Consider the following 6737-nt stretch of genomic DNA (forward strand, 5'->3'; position numbering starts at 1 on the left):
GAAAACATAAATTGACCGCCTTTGGATACCTTTTTTGAGTAGTGTCTAGTGCATAAAGTTTCTTTGAGGCCACTTTTAGTTTGCTTCAAATGCTAATTGGTGTCTCTAGAAATAAGAAACGAGAAGGTGTGGAATAATGTTATTGTTGGGCTACATAAATGAATAATTTTTAATAACATAATTAGGCTACATAAATTTGGAATTAAGATTAACTAAATCTAAATAACAATATGCATAAAATAGAGAAAATTAAGGAAAGAAATATAAAGGGAAATAAAGGAGAGATATATTGATTTGAAGATTTTTGTTGAAAGTAACTTAAATCAAATTAAATATGATTGCATAAAAATAAAGATTAAAAAGCAAGAGGATTAAGTTTTGGAATTTATCAAACACTTGGCATGCACAATAAACAAAATTTCAATCATTGAGAAGGATCGTCAAGATTCAACTTCATTGGACTTTCTAACATGCTTTCACTACAAATCATTATTCAGATAAGTTTAAATTATCATCAACCCACAAAATATTCAAGCCTAAATCCCTTAACTAATAGGACCTAAGTCTTTCGATTACACTATCAGTCCCTTGAATTAGTGTGACCAAGGTACTTGCATTAAGAAAAAGGATTTTAAGAATGACCGATCCTTTTTACCCTATCCTTGGGCATAAAAACAATTGGTTATCTTCTTCAATTCATAATTCAAAAGAATTTCCAATTACAAATGAATAAATAGGATCATGCAGACGGGTGATCAAGCCATATATACAAGCATTAAGCATAGAATAATAATAATAATAACACTTTATTGAATAGAAATAAGGTAACAATTACATGAAAATAGGACCAATTGCATTAAACCTAAATGAAAGAAAGAAGTTAGCTACTAATAGTCATGGAGAAAATCTTCCAAAACCTTCCAAAACCGTCAAGAATTTCTCTATTTCTTTCTCTCTCAAATGTGAAATATCAAATGTCTAGGCTTTTAAACTAGGTTAGACATTTCCTATTTAAAGCAATGAGCCAATAGCCACTACACTCGAAAAGAAAACAAAACAGAAAAATAGCTAAAAATCTCATAGGTCTTGTTGCATAGGGGTGAATTTCTTGTTGCACAAGTGTGCATCTTTCGAAAAGATTAGAATAGCATTGCATAAGATGTGCAAATTTCTTCACAAGCAATGATGGTTTTTTAAAGTGCAACATTGACACACCAAATTTCGTGGATCGCAATAGTTAGGGCACTAGTATGTGCATCCTTAATGGCTCAAGAGATTTTATTCTTCCAAAGACGGTTTGGCACCATGACAAACCACCTCCTTATTAATCTGAAGTTGCATATCTTAAGGAAGTGTTGAATCGACATCCTTCATTTTAATTATGACAAATCATTAGCAATGGAAATCCTAAAGATGATGGATTTGTGCTATAACTATCATTTTTGCTTAAGTTTTTTCAAAGTTAAACATCCTTGAAACGCATATATGTGCATGCATTTTGAGGTTCTTAAAATAAGCTCAAAAAGGTTATCTCAAAACTATTGTTGAGAGTAAAAGCCTTAAAAAATTACTTGAAGTTCATCCACATGACGAAGAATAGTTCTTCCCTCTGAGTAATTGAACTTGGAAAAGCGCAAGACAAGACCTTACATAGAAGATATATCAAAGACTGCAAAGAACATCCAACATCATAATGAAATTGCACCATAGTTTACATCAAAATGATGAAGTATGAGACAGTGAAAGGTGAACTTCAAAATGGAAGTTCATAATTGTTCATCACTGCACCTTAAGGACAATGTATTGTCTTCCATACCCTAAAGGAAGCTAACTCATCAAAAGACAGAAGTTGAAGACATCTTATTTTTCATATGCAACCAGATACATAAAGGGTTCATCAAGAGATGAATGCTTAAGGCATGAGAAGATGCAATCAAATTGAAAGTTGAAGCAATGACCATGAGAAGATTTGATGTGCAATACTAGAATGGAGACTTAAGTCATTATACAGTTTAAACCTTGGATAGTACACTAACACATTAGCAATTGTATCTTCACATTTGATCTATAAAGCAATCTACTTCAAAATGTTTTGTGTTGTGAAGATGTGTTAAGTTTGATGAAGATGTCCTCAAAAAGCCATATCAAGTTTGCTTTAGCATAAGGATCCACCTCAGAATAAATCCTTTCTCAACAAACATCAAAATCACCATTTTAATGTGTCTTCAGAATGTTCATCAGAAAGGTTCCTCAAAATGGAAACCTCAAAATAGTTTTGCATAACTATCATTCTAATAGTGTTGTTTTTTAAAAATTGCAAATATAGTTCACATGAGGGCATTTTTGGAATTGCAATCCCATAAGCATGGTTGGTTTTGGAAATGCAGTGTAGCGTGAATAGTTTATTTTGTCTTCTAGTGTTTCTCCAATTGTTTATATAGATTTGCATCTAAATTAGTGAATATCGTTTGTGTATTGTATAATTTTATAAAATAAATGTGGAAAAAAGAATAAGATAGTTTTGATTTTATTGACGGAAGACTATTTTAATAACAATAAAAATATAAGCATTTGAAATTTTCAAATTTTGAATTTTTGTTACTCTCTCATAATAACTACTCGTTACTTTCATGCTGTTAGTTTTTTTTTTTTCTAATTTTAATTTTTTTTATTTAAAATATGTAAAGAGACATGAAGTGTCTCTCCTCCTAGTTATCAAAAAGCGTGGTTTTATGCATGAGACCAAGACATTTGATGAGTGAATCCATAACTTATTCAAAGGGTTGATACCTAACTTGGTTAGAAAATGACCATTTTTACTATGCCCCTAAAGGTCCGGTATAGTCCAAATATAAATATGAAGATATATGTGTAATATTTTTAATTATTTTCTACAAAAACAACACCGTGAATATATGAAAAGATACTGGTGGATCCACTTTCCTTAAGAGTTAAAAGATACAATGGTTGAAGAATGTTTATTCATCTTTCAAATACACGAAATTTACACCCTTGATTTTGGAGATCAATAAATGGTTTGCATATTAGGAATACTATATAGAAGTTGGTGAATGATGGGTTGACAGAATATTTAAACAGCACATTATGTAGTGGTAATTCTCACTCCCTTTTTTTTATTTTCGTTCGAATATACAATTTGTGTGAAGTGAAATTTGTTAGTCCCACTCTCATTTCAACGTTTCGTTACTCATTATCTTCCTTCTTTCAGGTAAGTTTTTTGACAAATTTCTTCTCATCATATATTAGTTCACTACTAAAAAAAATGCTTTTTACATCGGTCGAAAACATCTTTCAAAGACAGTGGAGGCCCATCTTTGAAGATGACGTCGTTGTAGACCTTAAAACTATCGACGACGGTCAACAAAACACCGTCTTAAAAAGAGTTGATTTCTAAGTCGATGCTTACGCCAGCACGGATGTAGAAATACGTGCTTTGTATGTCGGTGCTGGCATAAGCACCAACTTAAAAATCAACACTTTCTATAACGGGGCTTACATTAGTTGTTGAAAGTTGGATTTCAAAGATGTTGCTAACATAATCACGGACATAGAAAGAAAGCTTTTTAAGTCGGTGCTTACGACAACACCGTCTTTGAAAGCGCGTATTACTATGTCGGTGTTGACGTAAGCACCGACGTAGAAAGAAAATTAATAATTTATATATAGATAATTTTTATTTAATAATAATGATTATGAATAAAGATAATTATCATTAAGTATTTAAAATGTTGGTTAATTATATTAAAAATTAACAATAAAGATAATTATATAATATTAAATTAACTAAAACCTATGTATAAGCTGAAAATTGATAAATTATTATTGTCAAGTAATTATGATAAGTACATATAATTTTTGTACTATATATTATGGTTTTAGTTAATTTAATTTTATATACTTAAGCAACATAATGATAAATAATGATTATCAATAAAGATAATTATCAATAAGTATTTCAAATTTAACTTAATTATATTAATAATTAACCATAAACATAATTATATTATATTAAATTAACTAAAACCTATGAATAAAGACAAATAAATTATGGTAAGTATTACCAATCTTATTTTAATGAAACCAAACATATTCATAAAAAAAAGTTATTCAGTTAAAGTAATTATGTATAACAAATTAATAACATTATATATATAAATTCATATTTGGTGTCTTTATTTTAAAATAAGTTACAATATTGATGATAAAAACTTAGAACAATTTTTAGATAAGCACAACATGGTTCAAATAAAAACAATGCAGTAAGAACAAGATGATTAAATAAAAACGAAAAATGGTAGCTTCTAGTTATAAGTTGTGAGATAAGATTATGAGGTAATTTACTTCAAGGGTAAATTAAAGCAGGATAAAATCCAACCTGGTTGAGTGGCCAGATCCCATATTTGTTGGACATAAGTTGGAGTTTGCTGTTGTGAGAGAGAGACAGAGATAGAGACAGAGAGAGACATGCAGACCAGTATAACCAACTCCTGAAATATTCAAAAATTAAAAAGTCGATCACATTGACAAGCTTTGCATTCCTAGCTAATAAATACTTGTGAAATTCCAGCATGTTCCTAGCTACTGCATTGAGAGAAAGAATGGGATGTCGTCCCTGACGCCATAGGAATGTGAACAACATTACTCTTCATTGGTTTGTTGGGCCATTTTTTTTAACAAGTAGGTACCTGTGCTTTGGTCTGACAAGGACAACTACTACAAGGAATATGATAATGATTATAGGTTGATAATCAAGTGTGTTTGATGCTATACCTCACTAGTCTATTGTTAATGTTCATAGATTTGTAATGGTAAATCATTAATTTGCATAAAAGACTATGTTTTGGGTTGTATTAGCTGGAATTTGCATAATTAGGCACTTGTCCAATAAACTCTTGTCAAATGAGAGGTAATTCATAAATCTGATTATAAAGGTTACTATAAGGTAGGAAGACCTTATTTTTATTAGTTTGTCCATCAAACTTATTGAAATATGCTAAGAAGAGGTCATATGCAATATCCACAAGCCCAAATAAGCCGTTTGAAATCCATTGTGGGATAATTTTAATTTAGATTTGCTCTTATTTCTATCAAATGAAGGACAAATAACAACAAAGAGAAATAAGAAATTGCAAAAGTGATGCATTTAATTTTGTATTATTCAGATGAACAATTCATATGCAGAAGGTCAAATAACAACTTTGAAATTAACATTTTTCTTCAACTCAAACCACAATCACCATTTTCGATCTCTACACAAGTCACAAACAAAAAATACCTCCAATAGTGATGTTTGTATAGACACTTATATCTCACAGTAGAAGTGTCAAAACTCGTAACATTACAGAAATTATATGCAGGAGGACACAAACTACGAAGGTTCAGAAACAAGGAACAAAATGTACCTGGCGAAGTGCACCACCGACCATGCTGTTGTGAATTCGAAGATGTCTTTCAACTTCTGCTCCTGAAAAGAGTTGAAAGATTCCACATGAGCACACATACAACAACATAATGACCTATACAAGCACAAGGTACATAACTAACCACTTGCTATGTGAACTAACAACAGTTTTGTAGGGTCCACCCCTATGAAATCATAGCGGCCAGGTTTGATGATTTTGTCGTTCCCACTAAAGAAATTAATCCAAAGGTCCCCTTACAGGAGCACAGCAAAGCATAGCATGTCGTCTATGATTAGCTGCAACAGCATGAAGTGGAACTTAAGTTACAAGATCAACACTCACAACCTGTAGAAAATCAACACTTGAATAAAGAACAACATTTTTTAAATCACAGGATACAAGGGCAGGGGAGGGGGTGATATTCCACCAAAATGTGTTTAGCAGTTAGGTTATGCGAAATGGGCAGGTTTTGAGTGTAAACTTGGCACCAATTGTGCAGCAAACCTCTTCGGGTTCTGCATGCTCATAATCTGAAATGCTGCTAACTTGTGACAACTGGAATTGTGTCAACTTGGAACTGGAATTGGGCACCAAACTGGTTTGGTTCACCAACGTCCAACCCTCTTGCTAGTTGAATTTTTTGGTTTGCAACAAAGCTTTGGTGTATTCCTTTTAATGTGTCACAATGAGGAACACCAACAGTGAGGGAAACTCCATTCCTACCTGAAAAGCTTGGTGTTAATTGCTCAGCATCAAATCTTGGAGGGAAACTCCATTCTTACCCGAAAACATTGTAGCAAGATCTTCACCACTGTTGCTTGATTTCTCCTCAGAACCATTTAGTTCTTGCTCTTTCATCTCCTCCAAGTACATTTACTCCAGCATTGGCAGCCAAAGCCGCTAGCATTAATGAACCAATTTGAAAGCTGTTCCATTACCATGTACTAAAAATAACAATAACATATTAAAAATTTAAGTCAACTATGGCTCTAAATGGTTAGGACAGCGGAACTAACCTCAATGTTATGACGGTGATATTTGAGAGTCAATTCAAAATTTGATAAACAGATATGTATAATGTTGAACACCTCAATATCAAACAAGAGTCTTATCTATCAAACCTTGGTTCCTCAACACAAAAACCAAAGCTCGTTGGATCCTCAACTCCTGGAATATTAAAAAAATAAGGGTTTAGATTGGTTTAGCTAGACTCCAGTTGGGGAAATGCAGGTTGGTCAAATGAGGATATATATGACTATGTTGATCTGGTTGTGGTACTGCCTGTACCTTTGCTTCACCTTCAAACCCATATAC

At 32.1% G+C, this 6737-nt stretch overlaps 1 long non-coding RNA gene across 1 annotated transcript; it reads right to left on the reverse strand.

Moving 5' to 3' along the window:
* Positions 1–4363: 4363 nt before the first annotated feature.
* On the reverse strand, positions 4364–5696 carry LOC106796721 (uncharacterized). Its single transcript, XR_003265190.2, has 3 exons — positions 5566–5696; positions 5424–5485; positions 4364–4508 (listed from the first exon to the last, which is right to left on the reverse strand). It is a non-coding gene; the product is annotated as an uncharacterized lncRNA (long non-coding RNA).
* Between the last annotated feature and the right edge of the window lie 1041 nt (positions 5697–6737).

The sequence above is a fragment of the Glycine max genome, chromosome 17 (genome assembly GCF_000004515.6).
Source record: "Glycine max cultivar Williams 82 chromosome 17, Glycine_max_v4.0, whole genome shotgun sequence".
In the NCBI taxonomy this organism is placed as follows: domain Eukaryota; kingdom Viridiplantae; phylum Streptophyta; class Magnoliopsida; order Fabales; family Fabaceae; genus Glycine; species Glycine max.